The sequence below is a fragment of the Lissotriton vulgaris genome, chromosome 2_1 (assembly GCF_964263255.1).
Source record: "Lissotriton vulgaris chromosome 2_1, aLisVul1.2, whole genome shotgun sequence".
Taxonomy (NCBI): domain Eukaryota; kingdom Metazoa; phylum Chordata; class Amphibia; order Caudata; family Salamandridae; genus Lissotriton; species Lissotriton vulgaris.
Genome location: NC_141687.1, coordinates 887,136,855 through 887,159,725, shown reverse-complemented (window position 1 = coordinate 887,159,725; position 22,871 = coordinate 887,136,855).

Below are 22,871 nucleotides of genomic sequence, written 5' to 3'. Positions count from 1 at the left end.
ATGCATGTGGTTTATGCAGTGTTGCCTAGTCTGGACGTTCAGGGTGGCTTATGAGAGGACAGGTAGTTGTCTAGCGACAGCCACATCTCGCTTTTTTTCCCTGAGTTCAGTAGGCTGTTGGTTGTTATGGTGTCGGCTCCTCGTAGGAATATGACCCAGTAGAACCAGGCTTTAAAAGTGGCCTTTGCTGTGTCTTTCCAATTGTTCAACACCGTCTTGACCGCCGCTGTGAGCAGGAGGTCAATCAGGTCCCTGTCATTTTCGGTTGTTATGGAGGGGTCGGTGTACCCCACTGCTAGATAGTGAAAGTCCAGTGTTAGTGTGGCGCCTGTTACGTCATTGATTAGAGTGTTTATTGAGTCCCAGAATTTCCTGATCTTGGTGCAGTGGAAGAGGAGGTGTGCCAGATCCCCCTTCTACTTATTGCAGTTCCAGCAGGAGTCGTTTTCTCTGATACCCATGGAGGCTAGGCATGCTGGGGTCCAGTAGGCCTTGTGTATCAGCCAGAATTTTGTCTGATCTAGAGTTGTTGTCACCTTTCTTCTCGATGTGGAAGACCAGAGGTCAGCCCTTTCTTTCTCACTGAGCTCCCTCCCTGCCACCGCTTCCCAATGGGTTATAATTTTGTTATTTAGTTTAGAGGTTTTGGGGCACAGGGCTCTGTATATGTGCGCTACTTGGTGTCCTATTATGTTTAGGCTGGTGGCGTATTGTAGTATTGATGGGGTGAGCTTGTTTATGCCTGCTTTGGCGATTGCTACCCTTATTTTAAGGAAGTTATAGAGCTCTGCGCTGTCGAACTTGTATTGCTCTTTGAGTGTGTCAAAGGTTGTTTTATTTCCTGTGTTCTGTAGCTGGCCCACCGTTGTTATGCCGTGTCGGTACCATGTGTGCATGTCTAGTATGTTGTTCCTGTACTTTATTCTAGGGTTGTGCCAGAGGGACTCTAGTTGGATTTGTCTGACACTGGTGTCTAGTAGCTTATCTATTCTTAGTAGGGCCAGTCTTGTGTTCCTTAGGATTGCGTTTTGTTTGATTGCGGGTGTTTCGTCGCCGTGAGCAGTGCTACGGGTTCCATTCCCCCTAGCAGACTCCGCTCTAAAGAGAGCCAGGCCGGGGTGTAGTCACTCTTTGTGGTTAGCCAGTACAAGCCTTGTTTTGCCATGCAGGCTGTTTGAAAGGTTTTGAAATGTGTTATGTTAAGACCTCCTTGTGCCTTGGGGAGTCTGAGTTTTCTGAAGGCTGATTCTGGGTTTCTTTCCTCTCCATAGGAATGTGTTCAGTAATTTGTCCAATTTTTTGTGAAAATCAGATGTGTTAGTTAGTGGTAGCATGTTGAGCATGTAGTTGACCATAGGGGTGACCATCATCTTGATAGTCTCTACCCTCCCCCACCATGTAGTGAATTTAGGTGACCATCCCTCGAGCTTCTCCTTGATTTTGTTTAAGATTGCTTGTTCGTTCTGGTCTAGTGTGGTTCGCAGGTCTCTTTCGAAAAGGAGGCCCAGGTATTTGATGGCTTTCCTCTGCCAGGTCAGACCAGAGGACCCCAGTGCTGTCTTGTTGGTGTGGATGTTCAGTGGTTTACACTCAGATTTCTCTCTGTTGAGTTTGTATCCAGACACCTGTGCATACTGATCTATAGTGTCCATTAGAGCGTTTATGGATCTCTCTGGGTCTTCTGTTACAATGAGGACGTCGTCTGCGTATGCTGCTAATTTGAATGATTCTCCCTCTACAGGTATACCCCTAATGTCTGGGTTTGATCGTATCATGTTGAGTAAGGGTTCTATTGCCAGTAGAAAGAGGGCCGGAGATAGCGGACAGCCCTGTCTCGTACCACGTTTTAGGTCTAGCATATCTGACGTGCTTCCGTTCACTACCACCCGGGCTTTGGGTTCGTTGTATAGGGCCATTACCATCTTCCTGTAGTTGTGGCCTAAGCCGAATTTTTGCATGCATTGGTCTAGGTACGGCCACGACACTCTGTCAAATGCTTTTTCTGCATCGAGGGCGATCATGACCGCCGCGTTGTTGCTTTTGGTCGCGTGGTTGATTACGTGGCAGAGTAATCTTGTGTTGTCGTGGGACATCCTGTTCTTCAGGTACCCCACTTGTGCGCAGTGTATGAGGGAGGGTAGGTACGTGTTGAGTCTGGTAGCTAGGATCTTGGCATAAATTTTGCAATCTACATTTATGAGTGAGATCGGTCTGTAGTTTTTTGGGTGTTGTGTGTCTTTGCCTTTCTTTGGGATCACTATAATGTTGGCTTCATACGCCCTTTGTGTACACAGCTTGTGAACACTGACGTCATCGTTGGCCGAAGTGTGGTGATGTAGTGCTTGTAGAACTTGGCTGTGAAACCGTCTGGCCCTGGTGCTTTGTTATCTTTTAGACTTTTGACAGCTCTTTCTATCTCTTCGCTGGTTATTTCTGAGTCTAGCCTTTCCCTCTGCTCTTTCGTCAATTCTGGTGTTGTGATGTGTTGTGATGTGTTTCAGGAGTTCTTCTCCCCCATCTGCACTTAACGTGTCGTCTTTTTCGTAGAGCTGCGCGTAGAAGTCTCTGAAGGTGTCGAGTATTCCTTTGTTCGTCGTGTGTGATTTGTTCGTGCTGTCCCTGACGGCTGCTATTGTGTGCTGTCTCTGTTTGCCTTTGAGGTACGATGCAAGTGCTTTACCTGCTCTATTGGGCGAGCATAATTTTATTGCTTTGTATTTGTTAATCCAGGTCCCTGCCCTCTCGCTAAGGATCTTGTTCAATTCGTATTTTTTCTTTGTTAGGGTCGTGAGGGTGTTTCTGTCCCCTAAGTTGGCTATGTGTCCTGATTCTAGTTTTTTGATTTAGCTCTCTAGGTCAGTTATCTTTTTGCCTCTCTCTCTGTTCTGTCTTCCCTTGATACTGATTATGGTTCCTCGTACCGTGGCTTTCAGTGCGTCCCACAGCGTCTCTCTTCCTATGTTTTTGAGGTAGTCTTTTATGGCTAGTTCTATTTCAGTACTGCTGTTTGTGTTTTTGAGTAGGTCATCATCGAATCTCCATCTTCGTGTCGGGCGTTCGTTGTGTTTGCCCGTTAGTGTTAGGCGGATATGAGAGTAGTCTGAGATCGTTCTTGAACCAATCTCTGTGTGTTCTATGAGGTGTGTGTGTGTGTCTGATATGAGTATATAGTCAATCCTGCTGTAGGAGTTGTGTGGGTTTGAGTAGAAGGTATACTCTCTTCCATCTGGGTTTACATGGGTCTGCTAGCCTTAGTTTTGTGCAAAGGTTCCGTAGGGGGTTGCCCCTCTGTGTAGTCTGGTTCTGTCTTTGTGGGTGCCTGTCTATGGCTGGGTCCAGTACTTGGTTCATGTCTCCAGCTACTATTTGGAGCTCTCCTAATGGTAGTGCCTCCAGTTCCTTGCCTATCTGTTCCCAGAATGCCTTATCCTCGGTGTTGGGGTCGTAAATGTTTGCCACATGTATAGGTTCCTCCCCCCTGAGCAGGCTGGTGATTAGTAATCTGCCCTCTGTGTCCTTCTTTGACTTGGCTGGTGTGAGTTTTGACTTTTTACTAAGTATTGTGATGACCCCGTTCTTTTTGTTCTTTGCTGGTGATCCTATTACGTGACCTATCCAGCTGGCCTTTAGGCGGTCTATATGTCTTCTTCCTCTAGCCTTGTCTCCTGTAGGACATAGATATCACTTTTTAGCTTGGCCAGGTGTTCTAAGACCTTCCTACTTTTAGCTGGGTGGTTGAGACCTTTAACGTTCATTGACACTACCTTGATGTCCGTAGTGAGATTGTGGTGCGTGTTGTGTGTCATTTTCCATTCTTTCTGAGCTGGCTGTCTGCTTGCTTCCTTTGCCTACTTGTCTTAGTTCTGTGTTTTGGTTCCCTGTGTGCTCATGACATGCAGCTTTATACATGAAAACAAACGATTGGTAAAATGGTTTGTTTTCACGTAAAAACTGGAACACTAGTAAGTTTTGAAAGAAGTGAGGGCCTCTCCCAGGCTTTTGTGAGCCCTTTCTGGAGCGCTACAATCTCCTGAATGCTTTGGGAATTGAGATTGAAGACCTGCACTAGGACATCGCTGTAATCTCTCAGCTCTATGAGTGAAGTGCTACTCTAATCTGAGCGAGCCACTGAAAGCTTAAACCAGAGTCGAGCCTAAAGCCTGGCTCTGGATCAGCTCGAGGTCCTATTGGAACTTCGATCCCATGGCGAGCCGAGATTTTATGTGTCTTCTGCCTTTCCCCGTCTACAAGGGATGTGGTTTTATGGCCGGAGCTGCCGACTGTGGAGCTTGGGAACCAGGTTTCAGTCTTTTTTTTTTTTATATCCTCATTTGCGTGCATGGCTCCAATCTATCAAAACAAAAACTGCCACAGAGCAGAAAATCAGGCAGTGCCTCTGTACTGTCTCAGCGTCAGCTGGCAGGGATAGTGTTGGAAGGATGGCGACCAAATCCCAACAGTAACTGCTGGCAAGCCATGAAACTCTGACGTATGGGCTATTTTGTTGATCAATAGTGCCCGAGGTGCCAGGGCCCCAAAAGCACCGCTACATGCTGCAGCAGAACCAGAAGGTGAACCATGTCTGCATTAATCAATGGACCTGGGGAAAAAAAAACAACAAAAAAAACCCCAGGTTCAACGTGACCACTCCAGCTGATACCAAAAGGCTCTCTTTCCCTGATTCCCTCCCCTTGCCAGATCGAGTTTTGAGATCTGGAGGATAGAAGAACACCATTCATAAAAAGTGGGCGGCAAGGCGTCCTTCCAATGTCTGCAAATTTCCCTGCGAGCCGCCAGAATAGAATAGAACACAACTTAGAGGCTGCGCTGCGGGACTTCGCGCTCAGACCAAATCTATGGAGATGTGAAAATCCAGTATCGAGGACAGTTTGTTACTTATGGAGTCCCAGAAGGAGGTAATTTGCGGGCATTCGAAGAACATATGAATATCGGACGCCGCCTCCAAACCACATCTTGGACAAGAGACCGGACCTGTTTGGGAAAATTTTGACATCCTCTGCGGGGAATAGTAGGCCCTATGCATTGTGAATAAATGGATAAATGGTTCCTTCGGAGCCAGGCAGGTTTAACCAAGTCCCACAACACCCTACATGAAGTTGTCCAGAGTTCTTCCACGTCTTTTCCTGGCATCGACTCAGCCCAAAATAGCGTTGGGAGACAACATTTGCCATCTGCTTTCTCTAAAATCATGTTGTACCAAAGCGAGATCTCCTTCTAAAAAGGGGGTTTGTCCACCAGACACGCCTCTAATTCACTCCCTCCCCCTATAGGTAAGCTGCTGTTCCGCGTAGACTGTGTACAAAATGCCTGAGCCCAACTTGAGATTTGTAGATATTTGAATCTTGAGAATCTCGGACCAACTTTGTTGATCAAGTAATTCCATGGAAATAACGATCCATCAATAAACAAGTCGCCCCAGGATACAATTCCAGCCTCTTTAAGTGGTAATGCTAATGCATCTTCCGCCCAGGCTGGGGGCGCAGGTAAATCCCATATTGGAGCTCTACTAGAGTGATAGCCTAGTTTAATCAGGAGCCTCACTCTATACCACGTATTAGCCATCCCCTGTAGTACCTTCAGCTTTTTTTTTTTTTTAATTTAGGGTCTGCGAATTTAAACAAGAAACTGCCCTGCCCAACTCCCTCACAGCTCAGCAAGGTAGAAAACATAAGGCCCACGCCTGTCTCAGTAGGTGTTTTCAAAAGCATTCGTGCATGTGATAACTGAAATGCCGATGCGTAAGACTGGAGATCTGTGCCCGCCAACCCGCCCTTCTTCCTGCGACGCCTTATCTTTTTCCAAGCAATTCTTGGATTCTTGTTGTTCCAAATGAATGAGGAAATCTCGCTCTGCGGCTTTGAAATTAATTTAGGATCAAAAAACAGCGGAATTGAATTAAATAAAAATGTAACCTTTGGCAGTATAGACATTTTTACAAGGTTTACCTTCCCTAAGATGGTAAGAGGGAGGTGTGCCCAAGCTCTCATCAGTTTTCGGCACTGCGCTGCTACTTTAGCAAAGTTTGAGGAGGCTATCAATTTTATATCTTTATCTATATTTATCCCCAGGTACCGCAGGTTAGCCCTTGATGTTTCTCTGTGGGTATTTAAATTAACATTCCATGACATCGACTCAGTTTTTGAGGCATTCACCTCGTATCCTGAAACCCTTCCGAATTCCAGGGCTAAATCTATAATCGCTGGGAACGCTGTATTGATGTCTGATGAAAAGATCATAATATCATCTGCGTAAAGTGCCACTTTGTTGACACATTCACAATAAACAAAAGGTTTAATTAGTGTGTCTTCTCTTAGTTTCTGCGCAAATGGCTCAATATATAAGTCCAATAACAGGGGAGACAGGGGGCAACCCTATCTCGTACTTCTCGTTAGCCGAAATGTCTCGGATAGGCCCCCATTGACCAGAATGGAGGCAGACGGACTTCTATAGAGCAAATTTATTGCCCTGCGGAACGTATCCCCCACGTTGAATTTTGACAAGGCCTCCAACAGGTATAACCAATTCACCCTGTCGAAGGCCTTGGTGGCGTCCAACGTAAGAACCGAGAGGGGCAAAGCTTCCTTTGTCGCAACATCTATGGCGCCTACAAGATCATAAATAAGCTCATATAACTGCCTCCCCTTTACAAAGCCTTTTTGATTGAGATGCAGTATATCCGGGGCTACCTGACCAAGCCTCTTGGCCAATATTGTCACAAAAATCTTGTAGTCGGCGTTTAAAATTGATATTGGCCGATACGAGCCACAGTCGGCTGGGGGCTTTCCTGGCTTCAAGATAAGTGTTATGGAGGCGTTATCCCAAGAGGCAGGAGGTGCTTCACCTTCCCTCAATATCTGATTGAACAGAGTCGCCAGGACGGGAGACACCTCTAATAGCAAGTTTTTGTAAATTTCAGACGGCAAGCCGTCAATTCCTGCAGCCTTACCTCCCTTAGCCCCCCCCCCGTATGGCCTCCTCTACCTCTGTCTTGGTTATTTCCTTGTCTAGGAAATTACTCTGTTCAGCCGACAGAGATGGTAGAGAGATATCCTCCAGCCAGCTCGTAATACTTTCTGATGTCACACTAAGGTCCTCCTGGTATATTGCCTGGAAGAAATCCTTAAAGGTTTCCCTAATGTCTGCATCTTTTGTAAAGGTGCCTCTATCTGTTGTAACCGAGTCAATAAGATTTCGTACCCGATCGGATTTTACTTTCCATGCCAGCAACCTGCCAGCTTCCTCACCGTATTGAAAATGAGATAGTTTGCTCGCCTCCCATCTCTGTAAAATGCGCTTATCTAGAACAGAAGACAATTTATTTTTCAAGTCTACCAGGTTTGCGTGTTTTCAGGGATAAATCATGATTATCGTCAACCCTGTAGTTGACGATAATCATGACACCTCTTCCATATACTGCCTCCTTCTGTATACAGTCCTATTTTTTATCAGTCCTCTTAATGTGCATTTAAAGGCGTCCCAAACAACGCCAAGTGGTGCTGAACCAGTATTAGTTATAAAGAATTCCCGTGCTTCAGATTGTATGAACTCTATGTCCTCCGAGGAGGTAAGGAGAGATCTATCAAAAGACCACAACCTAATGGGAAGCTTATCCCCCCACTCAAGTTCCAGCATCATGGCAGAGTGGTCGGAGAGATGCGAAGGGGCATAGCCTACATTCTTAACAGAGTCAACCAGGGCACGACTGACTAGGATAAAATCTATCCTCGACCGATGTCGATATTTGAGATTTCTGAACGAAAATCCCTGTCTCTGCCCTGCTCTAACCCTCCAAATATCCACGTAACCATATTTGTTCATACACCCAAGTAGGCAGTTTCTAGATTTTGAAAGAACCTGCTGTCTACTTGTTGGGGATTTATCCAATAAAGGATTTAGCACGATGTTAAAGTCGCCAGTAATTATAACTGGCTCTGGAAATTGTAAGAGATGTAAAAATAAAGATTCTAGCGCCGAGGGGTCATCACGATTCGGCCCATAGTAGCGGACTAATGTTGAGGCTGTGCCTCCCATCTCGACCGCTGCAATGGCCCATCTCCCACCAGTGTCCACTTTTTGCTGTATGATTTTCATGTTCATGGGTTTTTTAAACAAGATAGACACACCCCTTATATTTAGCGATTGGGAGGTAGAGACTGAGGTATCTAACCACCTAATCTTCTTGACTAGCTCAAGCATCTCATCCTCAATTAAATGTGTCTCCTGGAGTATAATGATCCCCGCATCTACGTCCCGTAGGTACTGCAGAATTTTATTTGCTCGAGGTTTGGTGCGAAGACCATTTACATTCCAGGAGAAAATCTTGAGCTTACTCATAGCCCTGGGAGTAGATGATAATAGAAAATGCTGCCAAATAAAACGATGCCCTGTCTATCTGCCGAATAGAAGTAAACACCCTTGTAAACTTTGATTGGAGCTCAATTGAGAATAAGTATTTTTTTCCCCTTTTATTCCATCCCAGCACCCCCCGGTAACCCCCCTAACCTCCCCCCCTCCCACGAGAAACCCTTGTACTCACTATCCGGAAGTTCCGGAAGTAAGTGCCCTACTCTACCCAAGCCCCCCCATAAGTGCCTCTAATAGTTATTTACTTGTGTTCTTACTCGCCCCCTTCTTTTTTTATTTTTTTTATTTTTGTGCATGTGATTTGTTATTTCATCCTTAAAATTTTGATATACTACCTTACCAAACCCTAGCTAGAGGTTACCCAAATTATTATATATTGCTCCCCCACAGCATCCTAAATCTAAGCCAGTTGTAATAGGAGATGCAAGAGGGGGGACTTATAAATCTTGTAAAAATTGATTAGCCTGTTAGCCATGAAAAATAAGCCGCTTATCTATCCTAATCTGCTGGCCCCTTCCTACTACCCAAAGACAATAATAGCTCATCAGCAGGCTGAACCGGATCGTATGTTGTGCATTTTGTTATCATACATTATTTTAAGGGATGCAGGAAATCCCATCTGCACCGTGGCACCCAACCTTCGAAAAGCATCCATTCTCCTGCCCAACTCCCACTGTTTGTCAAGAGTGAATCTGGACAGGTCCGAGCGGATCTGAAAGTTGAATCCCTTGCCTACTAAAGATTTTTGTTTTAAGGCAAGATTCAGAATTTGTTCTTTAAGAGTATACGTATGAAAATTCACAAGGATTTTCCTCGGCTTAGTTCTCTGCGGATTACGCCTGAATGGATCCCTGTGGATGTGCTGTATATCCATTGCGAGATCCTCGTTGGAGTGTTGCAGGTTGAGAGACTCTTTTAGCAGTGAGATAATAAAGCCCTTAATGTCTGTTCCTTCGCTCCCTTCTGGAACATTTAGGATGCGGATATTACACCGTCTGGCATTGTTCTCCACAACTTCCATTCTCTCTGATAAGGCCGCATCTTCTCTCTTAAGCTTCAGTATGTCGTCCTGAACATTTTCGGCACGCATCGAGATTTGCCCCACAGTCTCTTCTAAGGCTTGAGTTCTTGCAGAGAGGCCAACGATCTTTTCATCCAGGGACTCGCAAAAGCTTCTTATGTCTCTTTGATTGGAGACAGATTCCTCGAAGCCTCGCTTGATCTCGGCTGATAGTGCCGCAAACATCAGCTGCAATGAAGCAACAGAAATGGGAGTAGAGCTGGGATCCAATGCTCCTCTTTCCTCAGGGCAAAAAGAAGCACCATCAGCGGAGCTAGGGGCCAAAAAAGACCCAGGAGGTAATAGCGCATCCGTTTCCACACTAGTCTCACTATTCTCCAGATTTGTTATTGTTGAAAGGTCTTTGCCCCTGGTTTCATCTGGGGAGGGTGAGGAAGCTGCAGCTTCAACTGATATAGTCCCCGGTGCATCCACTTCATAGACTGATCCTGAAGCTTCCACCTGACTACTGAATAAGTCTGGAACTAATGGAACTGATGGACCCTCCCCTGCCCTAACACTGAGGTGCAGTAGAGCTTCAGAGTCAGCAACCAAAGTCAGTCCCGCTGATCCGCCAGGGGGGGTCTTGCTCCAGGTCTTGCTCCAGCGATGCCATTCCACTGTTCTCAGTAGATGGCTCAACGGAATTGCTATCCTTCAACAGGCAGTCTTGACCTATTTCTAGCACCTGCGGGACTACTTTAAAGAATGAACGCAGCGAGGGAGTGATCTTTGAAGTAGGAGCTGGAGGAAGTTTTGTCACCTTACTGCACTTTCTTCCCCTCTTGGCTTTCACCTCTACCGAGAGATACAATGACGTTTTTTCTAAATTCAAATCAGAAGGTAATCGAGTGACGACTTGAGAGGGCCCCCCAGAACCGGAGCCAGCTAAAGCTGCTGAGGTTTCTCAAGCTTTTCTTGAAAACTTCTCCACTGAAAACGACTCCCCACCTTTGCCCTTCCTTTTACGGGGACACTTCAGCTTTCCCAGCCCTTTAGCTGAACCCTTACTTTGGCTTTGACTTTCCTTTACGGTCTCAGCCGCTTTCATATGCGAAGGGGAAAATTCAAAAACTGCAGGACATAGATATCACTTTTTAGCTTGGCCAGGTGTTCTAAGACCTTCCTCCTTTTAACTGGGTGGTTGAGACCTTTAACGTTCATTGACACTACCTTGATGTCCGTAGTGAGATTGTGGTGCGTGTTGTGTGTCATTTTCCGTTCTTTCTGAGCTGGCTGTCTGCTTGGTTCCTTTGCCTACTTGTCTTAGTTCTGTGTTTTGGTTCCCTGTGTGCTCATGACATGCAGCTTTATACATGAAAACAAACGATTAGTAAAATGGTTTGTTTTCACGTAAAAACTGGAACACTAGTAAGTTTTGAAAGAGGTGAGGGCCTCTCCCTGGCTTTTGTGAGCCCTTTCTGGAGCGCTACAATCTCCTGAATGCTTTGGGAATTGAGATTGAAGACCTGCACTAGGACATAGCTGTAATCTCTCAGCTCTATAAGTGAAGTGCTACTCTAATCTAAGTGAGCCACTGAAAGCTTAAACCAGAGTCGAGCCTAAAGCCTGGCTCTGGATCAGCTCGAGGTCCTATTGGAACTTCGATCCCATGGCGAGCCGAGATTTTATGTGTCTTCTGCCTTTCCCCATCTACAAGGGATGTGATTTTATGGCCGGAGCTGCCGACTGTGGAGCTTGGGAACCAGTTTTCAGTCTTTGTGTTGGCCCAACATCATGTGGTTCTGGGAAAACTACTTAATTGTCCCTTGCCTAGGAGCAATGCATGTGGCCTTGTGTAATGTGAAAATTGGTACTCATGTAAAGAACTCCAGTACCTTTGGGTTGTGTATGCGCTATATTATAAAAACTACAGAAGAATGTACTATGAGGTCAAAATAAATCTTATGGAAAGACAAAGCATAAGGAAAGACAAATAGATTCCAATTACAGGCTGACTTGCACAGAGTGAAACCAAAAAACCTGGATAAATCGTGGCTTCCCTGCTTAAATTGTGTGATTTTAGGCAAATCTTTTATTTCACCACAACTCTTTTTGCTACGTTATTGCATATGCAGGCAGTTTTGAATATGTGAGTTCAGATTATCAGTTGTACAAAATCATCACTCTGAATAAGCACTGCTCAGTGCAGTGCTATAATGTGCTTTATTAATGTCAAAGCATTCACATTATAAGAAATACACTTTTTTCAACTTTGAATAGACTTTATCATATTTTAAGTTTTTGTATGATTTACATGACATATTTCTAGGGCTCCTGCATGGGTTCTAATATTCGAGCCAGACCATTCACTCCGCTTTGGTCGGTTCTCCCTGTTAATTTGTTGGTTCGCCCACTTCTAAGTCTAGATTTTTTTTCTGTGAACTCTGGGTCTTGTAGGCTTTTATTTATAATGGAATAAACCATGAACCCCAGAATTCAAAGAATGATCTGGACTGTATCGGCATCTCACACACTTGTCAGAGCTGCTAGGAATGAGAGGTGTCGACGGAGGTCCCAGGCTACCGGCTTCCAAAGCCTGCAATATGCATGTATCCTGCGATCATGCCAATCCTTTTCACCAGGATATTTACGGTTTTGAGCTTTCATTGAAAAAAAATAGTGCGTTCTGGGATCTGTAGTCTTGTTTTCAATTGAACCCACTGCACTACCACACTTGATAACATTGGTTTGTAAAAGGAACTCTGTGCTATGGGAAAGTGGTGCCTTAGGACGTAGAACCATTTGATCATGTCTAGGGACAATGTGGCCACCTTACTCAATGGTTTTCTTGACACTGTGTTTCTCCTCCTCACATTTTGCGTGACAGTAATGCATTTGGGGTATTTTAATCCTGTTTTTTTAAATTAATTATATAAATTAAAGCACCTAACTATTTGATATTTGATAACTATTTGATATTTGATAAAAACTGATTTAGAAGTGGAAAGCTCAGAACTGGGGACATAAGTGTGACTAGACGCACACATTTGCATAGCCACTTTACTATAAGTCTTAGTGAAGTTATTTGGCAGAAACAATCCCTCTCAAAATTGTGTCTCTCCGCAGCCCATCAAAAGAAGCTTGGACAATGAGGTTTTCACATGCTGGCCCTCTGTGTTAAAAGCCAGAGCTGTTGCAGCTTTCCAGCCAGTGGTGCTGAAACATTTTCAGAGTGGGGGTGCTGCAGTTAATGTTATATGACCAAAGTCATTGGGACAGTGAAAAATTCATGCGTAAAACAAAAAAAACAAGTTTGGCAAATTAGGATTTTTCTCAATTTAGTAGTAGTAAAGTTAGGACTCCTAACTTTCGGACTCCTTAATGCCTTCAGTGAATACCAAAAGTCTTAAAATTAGGATTTCTCTCAGTTTAGTAGCCGTAAAGTTAAGAAAAATCCAAATTTTAAATGTAAATGTATTGCGACTTATATAGCGCACGATTCACCCGAAGGCATCAAGGCGCTTGCCTTGGGAACCCGTCCTGGCTTTTCCCTGTGAGATAACCCCTACTGGCCATCCCCAAGGTGAAAGCCAGGCATCCCGCAGCGGGTGGGCCGCCGTATTGGAGATTAAGCAAGCTATTGCCCAGAGTTGCAGCGTGGGACCCCATGATTAGAGAAGGCACCGAGGTGAGAATTATCAAGTAAGACTTTCGGTATTCACGGAAGGGCATTTAGGAGTTCTAAAGTTAGGAGTCCTAACTTTACTACTACTAAACTGAGAAAAAGCCTAATTTTAAGACTTTCGGTATTCACAGAAGGCATTTAGGAGTCCGAAAGTTAGGAGTCCTAACTTTACTACTACTAAACTGAGAAAAATTCTAACTTTAAGACTTTCGGTATTCACAGAAGGCATTTAGGAGTCCTAAAGTTAGGACTCCTAACTTCTGTGAATACCGAAATGAGTAAGTGCCTTCTGTGAATACCAAAATGAGTAAGTTTCTTCTGTGAATACCAAAATGGTGGTAAGTTTAGGATTTTGTCTTAAGTTAGTTCTGTGAATCGGGCCCATACAGTCTATACACAGAAAGGAGTACACACCACCCAAACACACATTATCCAGACACTGACAGGTATACACACCCCTGATAGACACTGACCCTAGAGTCCAGACACTAACAGGCATACACACAACCCAGACAGCGATAAGAGTACACAACTTGAACAAACTTAGTCAACATACTAACAGGTGTGCACACAACCCAAACACACTTAACCCAGACAGTGATAAGAGTACACACCACTTAAAGACACTTAACCCAGACACTGACAGGAGTATGTACCACTCAAACACACCTCAGACCATGATAAGAGTACTCACCACCCAAGCACGGTTATCCCAGACACTGACAGGGATAAACACCACCCAAACACACTTAACCCAGACAATGATAAGAGTAACCATCACTAGAACATTTATGTAAATGGGAGCCCTCGCTGCCGACAGATAATGCTCCCGTTACTGAATGGTGCATCGCTGAACCCTCCCCTTCTCTTCATACCTCCCAGAATGACCGGAGCAATGACGGTGAGTAGCAATGGGGACGACCAGACATAGACCAAGAGTGTTCCTTTAAGGGGGCGTGTACCGAGACCAAGGGGCTTCCCTGGAATGAGGTAGGAGATGGCGGACTGGTGAAAAGCGAGGAAGTCCTAGTCTCGGCGTGTGACATCACTGAGAGAGGAGCGAGAGTGGAGGTGTCGTGAGGAAGACGAGAGGAAGAAGGACGCGAAGCGGAGGGAAGACGCGAAGACAGAGAACAAGAAGAGAAGCCAGGAGGCCAATGTTTCCACGCGTCGCCCAGCCACACTCACGGAGGAGTGTGGCTATCCCAGGTACGACAACGAGTGTCGAACTGGGTCGGGATGGGGGACGGGTCTGAACAAAGTTAGGGGGTTTGCTGTACATAGACTGGAAGCACTCTCCCTTTTTGTCCAAGGCACCCCTAAATCCCCGTCCTACACACCTACCCTCACAAAGTGCATCTAGGCACGAGTGTAGTGTTTGGCACCAGTGTGTTTTTTCCCTTACTCCCTGGGCTCCCTAATCTAAGTTATTCAGACGGTGATCTGATTACACCTTTTTGTTCTATTTTGGGTATATCGCTTGTTGCTGTGGAACGTCCGGAGGAAGCGACCGGCCACAGGAGAAATAGACCCTATGAAGAAGAATAACCCCTGTGTCCAACGCCATCATGGATCCTGCAACCCCCACTCGGGAAAGACAGTTGATAAAGAAAAAGAAGTCCTTTATAAAAATAAAGCCTTATCTACCACGCTCAAGTCTCCGACCTGTTTCTCCTTCCCCTACCCCGCTAAAATTTACCACTGATACTGACAGGTGTACATGCCATCCAAACACACTTACCCTAGAATGAAGACACTGACAAGAGTACTCACGACCCAAGCACACTTAACCCAGACGATGATAAGAGTTTCCATCACCAGAGCATTTACCACTGCTAATGACAGGTGTACTTGCCATCCAAACACACTTACCCTAAAATGTAGGCACTGACAAGAATTCACACCACCTAAACACACTTACCCCAGACAGTGATAAGAGTACACACCACCTGAACACCATAATCATAAAATCTTTATTCGGTTGACAGCAATAACCATAAAAGAGTACAATAAATGTATCATAAAACCGCCTGATATAAAATGTTACAAAGCATGCAACAAAACACAATTTAAGATCCCAGTTTATAGTTAAAATCAACCTAAAATCAATACATTCATAACAATCTTAAAATCAGTCAGGTACCAACCGTCTTGAAATTAATGCAGCTCGTAAAAAATAAGCTATGACATATAAAAAGGTTTCTTAGGATGCATCGTCAGTTAAACGAGGGTAGAGGGTACTTGTGTAAATTTAAGAAACTTTAACAGAGGAGCTACACATTTCTTCCGAAGCCTACTAAAATACTCAGAAAGCACATAAAAGTGAAAGGTGTCCTGCAGAGACCTATCATCGCAGCTGCAGGGCTAGCCGGGCCCCGTGTTAGCCCAACCATTAGGTACGGCTAGAAGATAATGTAACTGGTTAATTCTGAACCTAGCCAATAAAAACCTAGTTTGTGACTTACGTACCAGGCTCAGATAGGGCTCAATACCCTGTACAGTCTTTACAAGCATATGACCCTCACAGTCGGTTTCTGCAACTCACTCTGCTCCCTGAAAAGCGAAGCTCACCACCATTGATGTGTTTTATCTAGGAACCCGATTCAATATTGTGACTTTTATGCCCCTGTACGGCTATAATCAATAATATCCCTATAATGGCATGAGAATCAGATCCATATTTCAGTAAATCGCCCCTGCAGCCCAAGGCATGGCAGAAGCTACTTCCTTAGATTCCTAGAGAGCACACTGAGTTCTTTCGACACACACCAAACCTCCAGCAACCTGGGAAATCCCCGCTTGCTTTGTTTTGATTTGTAATAGAACTCCTGTGAGCACTGTAAGAACGGCCAGTTCTTAGTGACATCTTTATTGACGTCTTATGTCCAAACCTTACTTCAAACTCGGCACCTTTCAGATATAAATATACCAACGTTGCCTTAAGCAAACACACGGTGGTGGTTCTGGATCAGAGCAGCTAATCTATTTTCCGAGAGCCCAGCAGAAGCGAGAAGCCCACGGACGCTGCCCCTCCTCTTTGACGCACTGAGAAAGACGCTGTCTTTTCTCCTGCCGAGAAAATCCAGCTCCGGCGTTTCCAGCCTCCCCTTGCGGGTGACTGGGATATCGGGTCCTGAGAGAGAGATACCAGATCTCCTACATTCTATTCCCAAGGTACAGTGCTGACTAAACCCTTAGAGAGAATTCTTGAACAGATCCTTGGCAACAAACCTACTTAACTTAAACTGCTACTTACTTACTCCTTCCCATGTATTAGGCTTAGGTCAGGTACACCGGGGTAGGTGTAGTTTAGAAGCACCAGTTGAGCACGTTAGCCTATGTATATATGTATATATATTTTATCCATTTTAAAGTGTCTTATGGCTAAGAAACCATATCAATGCCTTTACAGTATTATTTCATAATACTCCATTTACTGTACGTACTTTACTTTACATTAAGTATTGCAATTGTGGCAATTCATTTCTCTTGCATGAGAAGGAAGACTGTTCAATAAATAATACCTTTTTATTGAAAACGCCCGTCTCTCTATTCTCTGCACCCTGGTGAAACTAAGTATGCACATCTGACTGAGTGAAATAGCTGTCTATTGTTTCACACGACTCTAGAGATTGACTCTTATTCTGAGGGAGCAAAGTTGTCATGTTTATGCGGTTGTCGGAAGCTGAATCCCTTCTTTTCTGAGTCAGGGAAGCTGATCACTTCCTATTCATTCAAGAAAGTTTCCAGTGACCTCTGAGCTAGCTGGCGCAAACCTAAATTAAGTCTAACATAGTCAGTATAGACCTAGAAGACCTCAGTCCTACGTCTACACTGCTGTTTATGGTATTCCAATGTGCAGGGCCTATAGGCAAAATAGGAACTACACTACAAGGCGCCCAACATTTGGTAAGGTGATAAAACTAACGCAAGACGTTAGAGTAACTCAGTCGTGCTTTTTCACACAGACCCTTTCTTCCGTAAATACGCCAATAGACGTCTGGAGTGGGTGAAAGGTTAAAATCCGCCGGAACTTAGTAGGAAGAGATTCCTATGTAGAGTTTTTGGTTTAGTCAACGTTGAAGGATACAGTATTCCAAAATATTGTGCACCTAATATTTTGTTTCCTTGAAACCTGCACTGCAAACTTTCATTAAAACAATGTCAGAAAATGGCGATAACAACGAAACCGGTGAAGCCGCAGTAGATACGAATCAACGGGGTTTCGACGTTACAGGGTTTAATGAAAATGGACCGGGTGCAATTATCATCCCGGCAAACATAAGAAAAACTATAACTTTAAAACGTATAGAAAACGGACTGTCATCACGAGGTGGTACAGTCATTTTCGTGATAGAGGCACATGAATATCGGCAGACAGAGGTATTCTATTCATGGATAAACTTTCCAGCGGCAAACGCTACAACACACAAATTCCACTATTACAAAATAGAGGAACCACCAGAAAAATATACACCTTTCGAGGATATTGAAATACCACTAAATTACCAAGAGCACCTGCTCTGGTTTAAAGGCGCCCTAAAACATAATGATCACATCACCAGGCTCGGTCCACTAGGTAGACCAGGAGCAACGTGGCCGGTTCTAGCCAGCTACACACCACATCCTGACATCGAAAAAATGTCAGACAAAGAACATTTTGGACAGCTAAAATTACTAATTAAAATTCACAGTTAGTCCAATATGTAATGCGGACTGCAACAGTCCAACCAGCTGTTAATATTCCACAGCTGACCCCTCATCAGGGGAACACAAATAAAATTACACCACAGAACATACAATCATGTCTGGGAAAAACACCCGCAAAACAGGAACAAATTCCATTCTGGCTAGCACAGAAAATAACTCAAATAGAGGCAGTATTCCTGAATACTACCCCTATTGAGAAAAACAGAATTCTGACTATCTGCCTTCCAATGAGGGTTGCACCACATGTGGAGGACTGTGACACTTGGGGCACAGTCTTTGCTTCGATTTACACAAAAACACATGGTGTTCCGTCTCTGGCGGTGATACCAGATGTACTAAAAAGGATTCAAAATGAATACGGTCCAGAACCTGCTTTAACTCTAGGTATGAAATTACTGAAAGACTTCAAGCAGGTCTCGGATATATTATTAGCCAACATAAAAGGAGAAGCAGCATCTGTGGCGATCCGCCAAAAATTGAAAGAGACAGATATAACAGATCAACCAATTGAGCTTGCCAGAATCATAGAAAAATGCTTTTGAACTAGGTAGAGATAGTTTGGTTGGGAAACCAGTAAAACCCCAACTACTTGAAAATCCTGAAAAGATATTTATTAAAAATAATCTAAACACTCCGAAAAAGAGCTGGGATGGAAATAAACAATCCACTCCCAAAGAAAAAGGTTTCCAGTCCAGAGGAAGGTCTCCTCAGCGGAGAGAAAAAGCTCCGAGCCGAGAACACCAGTCTCCCCAAAGGGAGCCCTCTGAAAAAAGATACAACCTTAGAAATAGGGATAATTTGAAAAAGCCTGATAGATATCAAGATATGGATACCCGTCCCTCTCGATCTTTTTCGCAGAAATCGGAAAGAAGAGGACGGTCAGAACAAAGGGAAGAGCACGCCAAGTCCAAAGACAAGGAACCTGCTCAAAGTAAAAAATTACAATTTCCAAGAAAGAAGGAAGCCAGTTTTAAAGTAATCAAACATGCCGAGGATACTGAGGACACAGCTGAAAAATGGAGAGTGGGCACAGACAATGCTAGACAGCGCAGCAGAAATCAGCATAGCTCGCAAGATCCTGATGAATCATCTGGAGACAGTGGACACGAATTAATACATTCAAGTGGAAACTGCAGATACCAGAGTTAGCGAACCTCATAAAATATACGAAATAACATTGCGTATAGAGGGAGATAAGACTAGGAAAATAAGGGGTCTATTTTGGGATAACCTCTCAAAAGGCTATGACATCCTGTTAGCCGAGAAAGACTGGCCACCAGAGTTTGTAAGGGAGGGCCCTCATGGTGAAGAAATGATTATGCCTGCCTTCTCATATCATATTCCAATTCACAGAAAATATATATATGCCAGAAAATGGGCAGTAGCTCAAGCCCCTGCATTATATAAGAATCATGTAGGATGGGATGAGGACTCTCCTCCTCACAAAATCCAGTTAAAATGTCAACCTACTGCACAAAGACAGTACCCAATTAAGCAAGAAGCTAAAAAACAGGTCAGGGAGATTTTAGATCAACTTGAATACCAAGGGGTGATTGAAACATGCACCTCTCAAATGAACAATCCTTTGTTTCCTGTCTCCAAACCAGACGATTCATATCGTCTAGTCCTGGACTACAGACATCTTAACTCATGTTGCAAAACATTTGCGGTACAGAATTCGCACGGTGCGGCACTAATGAATAACATAGTTCGCAAAAAATACAAAACAATATTAGACATTTCTAATGGAATCTTTTGTCAAAATATTGCACCAGAAAGCAGGTACTTGACCGCTTTCTCAATAATGGGGTCACAGAAAAATGTCTGTAGACTCCCACAGGGATTCAAGAATAGCCCATTATTATTCTCAGCCAGAGTAACAGAGTTACTACAAATGTATGATGATGAGGCATTATCTTATGTCGATGACATCTATCTCACAGACGACGACTTGGATACTCACTTGAAAAGAGTGAACACCATAATACTTGGGTTCGCAGCAGAGGAATACAAATTCAACTTTAAAAAGTCACGAATTGCCCATCTAACGTTCTTGTTTTTAAGATACGAATTATCAAGTGAAGGCAAAAGCCTAGCAGACAACTTCTTAGAGAAGTTCGCTGTACTCCAAGCACCAAAAACGCTGAAGAATTTACAATCGATTCTAGGCTTCCTGAATTTCAGAAGCACTTACATTCTAAATTATGCAGAGAGGGTGAAACTTCTCTACGAATTAATAAAACTTGATTTTAAACCAATCAACTGGACTCAGAAACACACAGAAATTTTGAGATCATTGCAAACAGACATGCTAGCTAAAACAAAATTAGAAACTCGTGATAATACACGCAACCTTGTAATCCGAGTCATCCCAGGAAGATGCGGATTCACGTACCTGACCTCTAATGAGGGAGAAACGGTACCAATAGCTTACAAATCACATTTGTACACAAAAGCAGAAAAAACATTCAGTCTTACAGAAAATACTATAAAGGCAGTTCAACTGCTGTAGAAAGAGAACGAGCCCAAGCACAAGGCAAAGGAATAACTGTTTTCACAGCAGAATCAGCCTTCGAGGCGTTATTTAGCCCAGTAAATCTAAAAACAGTGGCACTAGATCCAAAATGGATACAGTGGGTAAATTCTCTTGATACAGAAAAAGTGACATACTATTATGTCCCGAACATGAAAAAACTGAATGATTTGAAATATGAAGAAGAATATCCTCTGCCAATCGAAATTCTGCCTCTCCAACAGTACTCTTGTGTAATCTATTCAGACAGATTTGTACAGCATTACAATGTAGATGATAAATCCTACAATGCAAACTGCGCGATTGTTAAAGGTCGCTGGCTCTGCGGTAAATTCAGACCGAAAATAACAAAAACTGAATCACTGAGAAAATGTTCGGCTCAGCGAGCTGAAATCAGATCTTTAAAGATGGCGCTTGAAAATGCCGAACGTGAATTCCCGACACTAATAGTGTGCGATTCGCATTTCTGCGTCAAATCTTACAATAATGATTTGCAGAACTGGGTTCAAAATGATTACAAAGACGACACAGGTGCCACAATCAAGCATAAAGTGCTTTGGAAACAGGTAGTTCTTTTACAGAAAGAACTACAAAAGACTCATGTGATACATACTCTGAGTCATCAACGTGATGGCGTTCACGTTGCAGGGAATTCATTAGATAATACAGCCACAGCGGAAGCAACTCAAACGGCTTCCGTAGCCACAAAAAAGCGTTCAGAAAAATACATAGACGGGGAAACCATGCTGGCGGTAAAAACGTCTTCAAAAGGCAACTGTGCAGCACTACCCGTGAACTATCCACTCAATTATACATACGTAATTGACGCAAACTCCGTTCCTTTTGCTCGAATCCCTGGAGTGGGGGATAGGGTGATTCCAAACACGAGCCGGAGAGTCTTATTAATAGCAGACGCACATATGGGTGAAGGTCCAAGGCACAAACAGATGAAGGAATCTCTGACAGAATTACAATCAGAATACTGGTGGCCGGGGATGAGCCTGCAACATTATAAATTTGCAAAAAGCTGCCCAGACTGCAACAGAGATCGCAGTAACGAGCCAACGGTAGTATTGCCATGGCCATTTCTGTAGGTAGCATAAGGCTATCTATACATAAAATCCAGCATCCTATTAATTTCTTTTAAGACTATATTCACTTAAAAATGTGCCCCCAGACCTCGGCTGACGCCAGAACTGTTATAAAAGATTTGCGAGTCTTTATCGGCACATACGCAATTGCCATGCTTCATTCTGACCAGGGTCCTGCTTTTAGCTCTCGAGCTTATAGGGAGGCCATGACCAGCATGGGCATTAGGTTGCGATACTCTTGTCCCTTCCATCCTGAGGGAAACGGGATTGTGGAAAGAAAAAACCGAGACATAAAGCAATCTATAACGGCAAAGGTATTAGGTTCGGGTGATGGGTGGGTCCAGCATTTAACAAGTATCCAACGTAGTCTTAATAATCTGCCAAGAAATTCTCTAAAAGGTTTCAGCCCGTACGAACTATTGTTCGGAACTAGAATGTATGTTCAGTACTTAGATAGTCAAGCTTCAGTGGTAGAAGATAAGAAAAAATGCTTTGACATCAAAGAACGTTTGGCTGTTTTACAGGACTTAAATGAAACAAGAAAAGCCCTGAGCAACATAAAGTTAAAACAGCAGCCAACAACCACTGAAGACACACCACCTGTCCGAGCAAGACCTGTCTAGATTCCAAAGATTGGGGATCTGGTCAGAGAAAAGATCGCGGTTAAGAAGGAATATGGGCCTTCTTAAAGAAAAGCAGTACCTGTCTTAGCAATCAACGGAACAAGATCAGTTGTACTACCGCCCCTTGCTGGTAAAAAGGAGAACAGAGTTGTATCCATCGACCTGGTAAAACCACAATCATGTGGCCAATAATAAGTAGTAGGCCCAGTGGACTCCCAAGAAATAGCAGAATACCAAAATTTGCAGCAATCCAAGAGGTTCAAACTGAGAGACTAATCACATTTGATAAACCTGCAGTGAATAAAAAAGGACTATGCAACAATGCCATGGAACTTATGCCTCTTGAAACCCAAATTGAAACAGTTCGTCAAGATACACCAGTCTACAATGATGTAGCCTCTGACTGTGCTAATGAAAGACAACTTGAAAAAACAATTCCAACAATTGACAGAACTGCATCTGGCTACTTCATCAATTTCGATAACTTTTCCGAAGATCAAAGCGACCCTGAAGTAACGCCAGCAACAAAGACTTTTAAAGACAAAGCAACAGAACTCTTTCATCAACTCAAAGAAACTTATCTCGTTTCTCCATGGTTAGAATTTTGGATTGTGTTAGGTGTACTTTTCCTCCTGCTTTGGCTCATCATGGTACTTTGTTTGGGAAAATTCATTGAGGGAAATTACAGTACAATGGACACAGCAAGTCAGAACATCTACTTAGTTCTGAAGCCACACAAGTCATCTCACATTGAGAAAAGAGAACTGTCACCAGTGAATGTCACAGCCATTCCAATACCCGGCGGGGTAGTTTGGGACAAAACAGATTACGAAATATATGG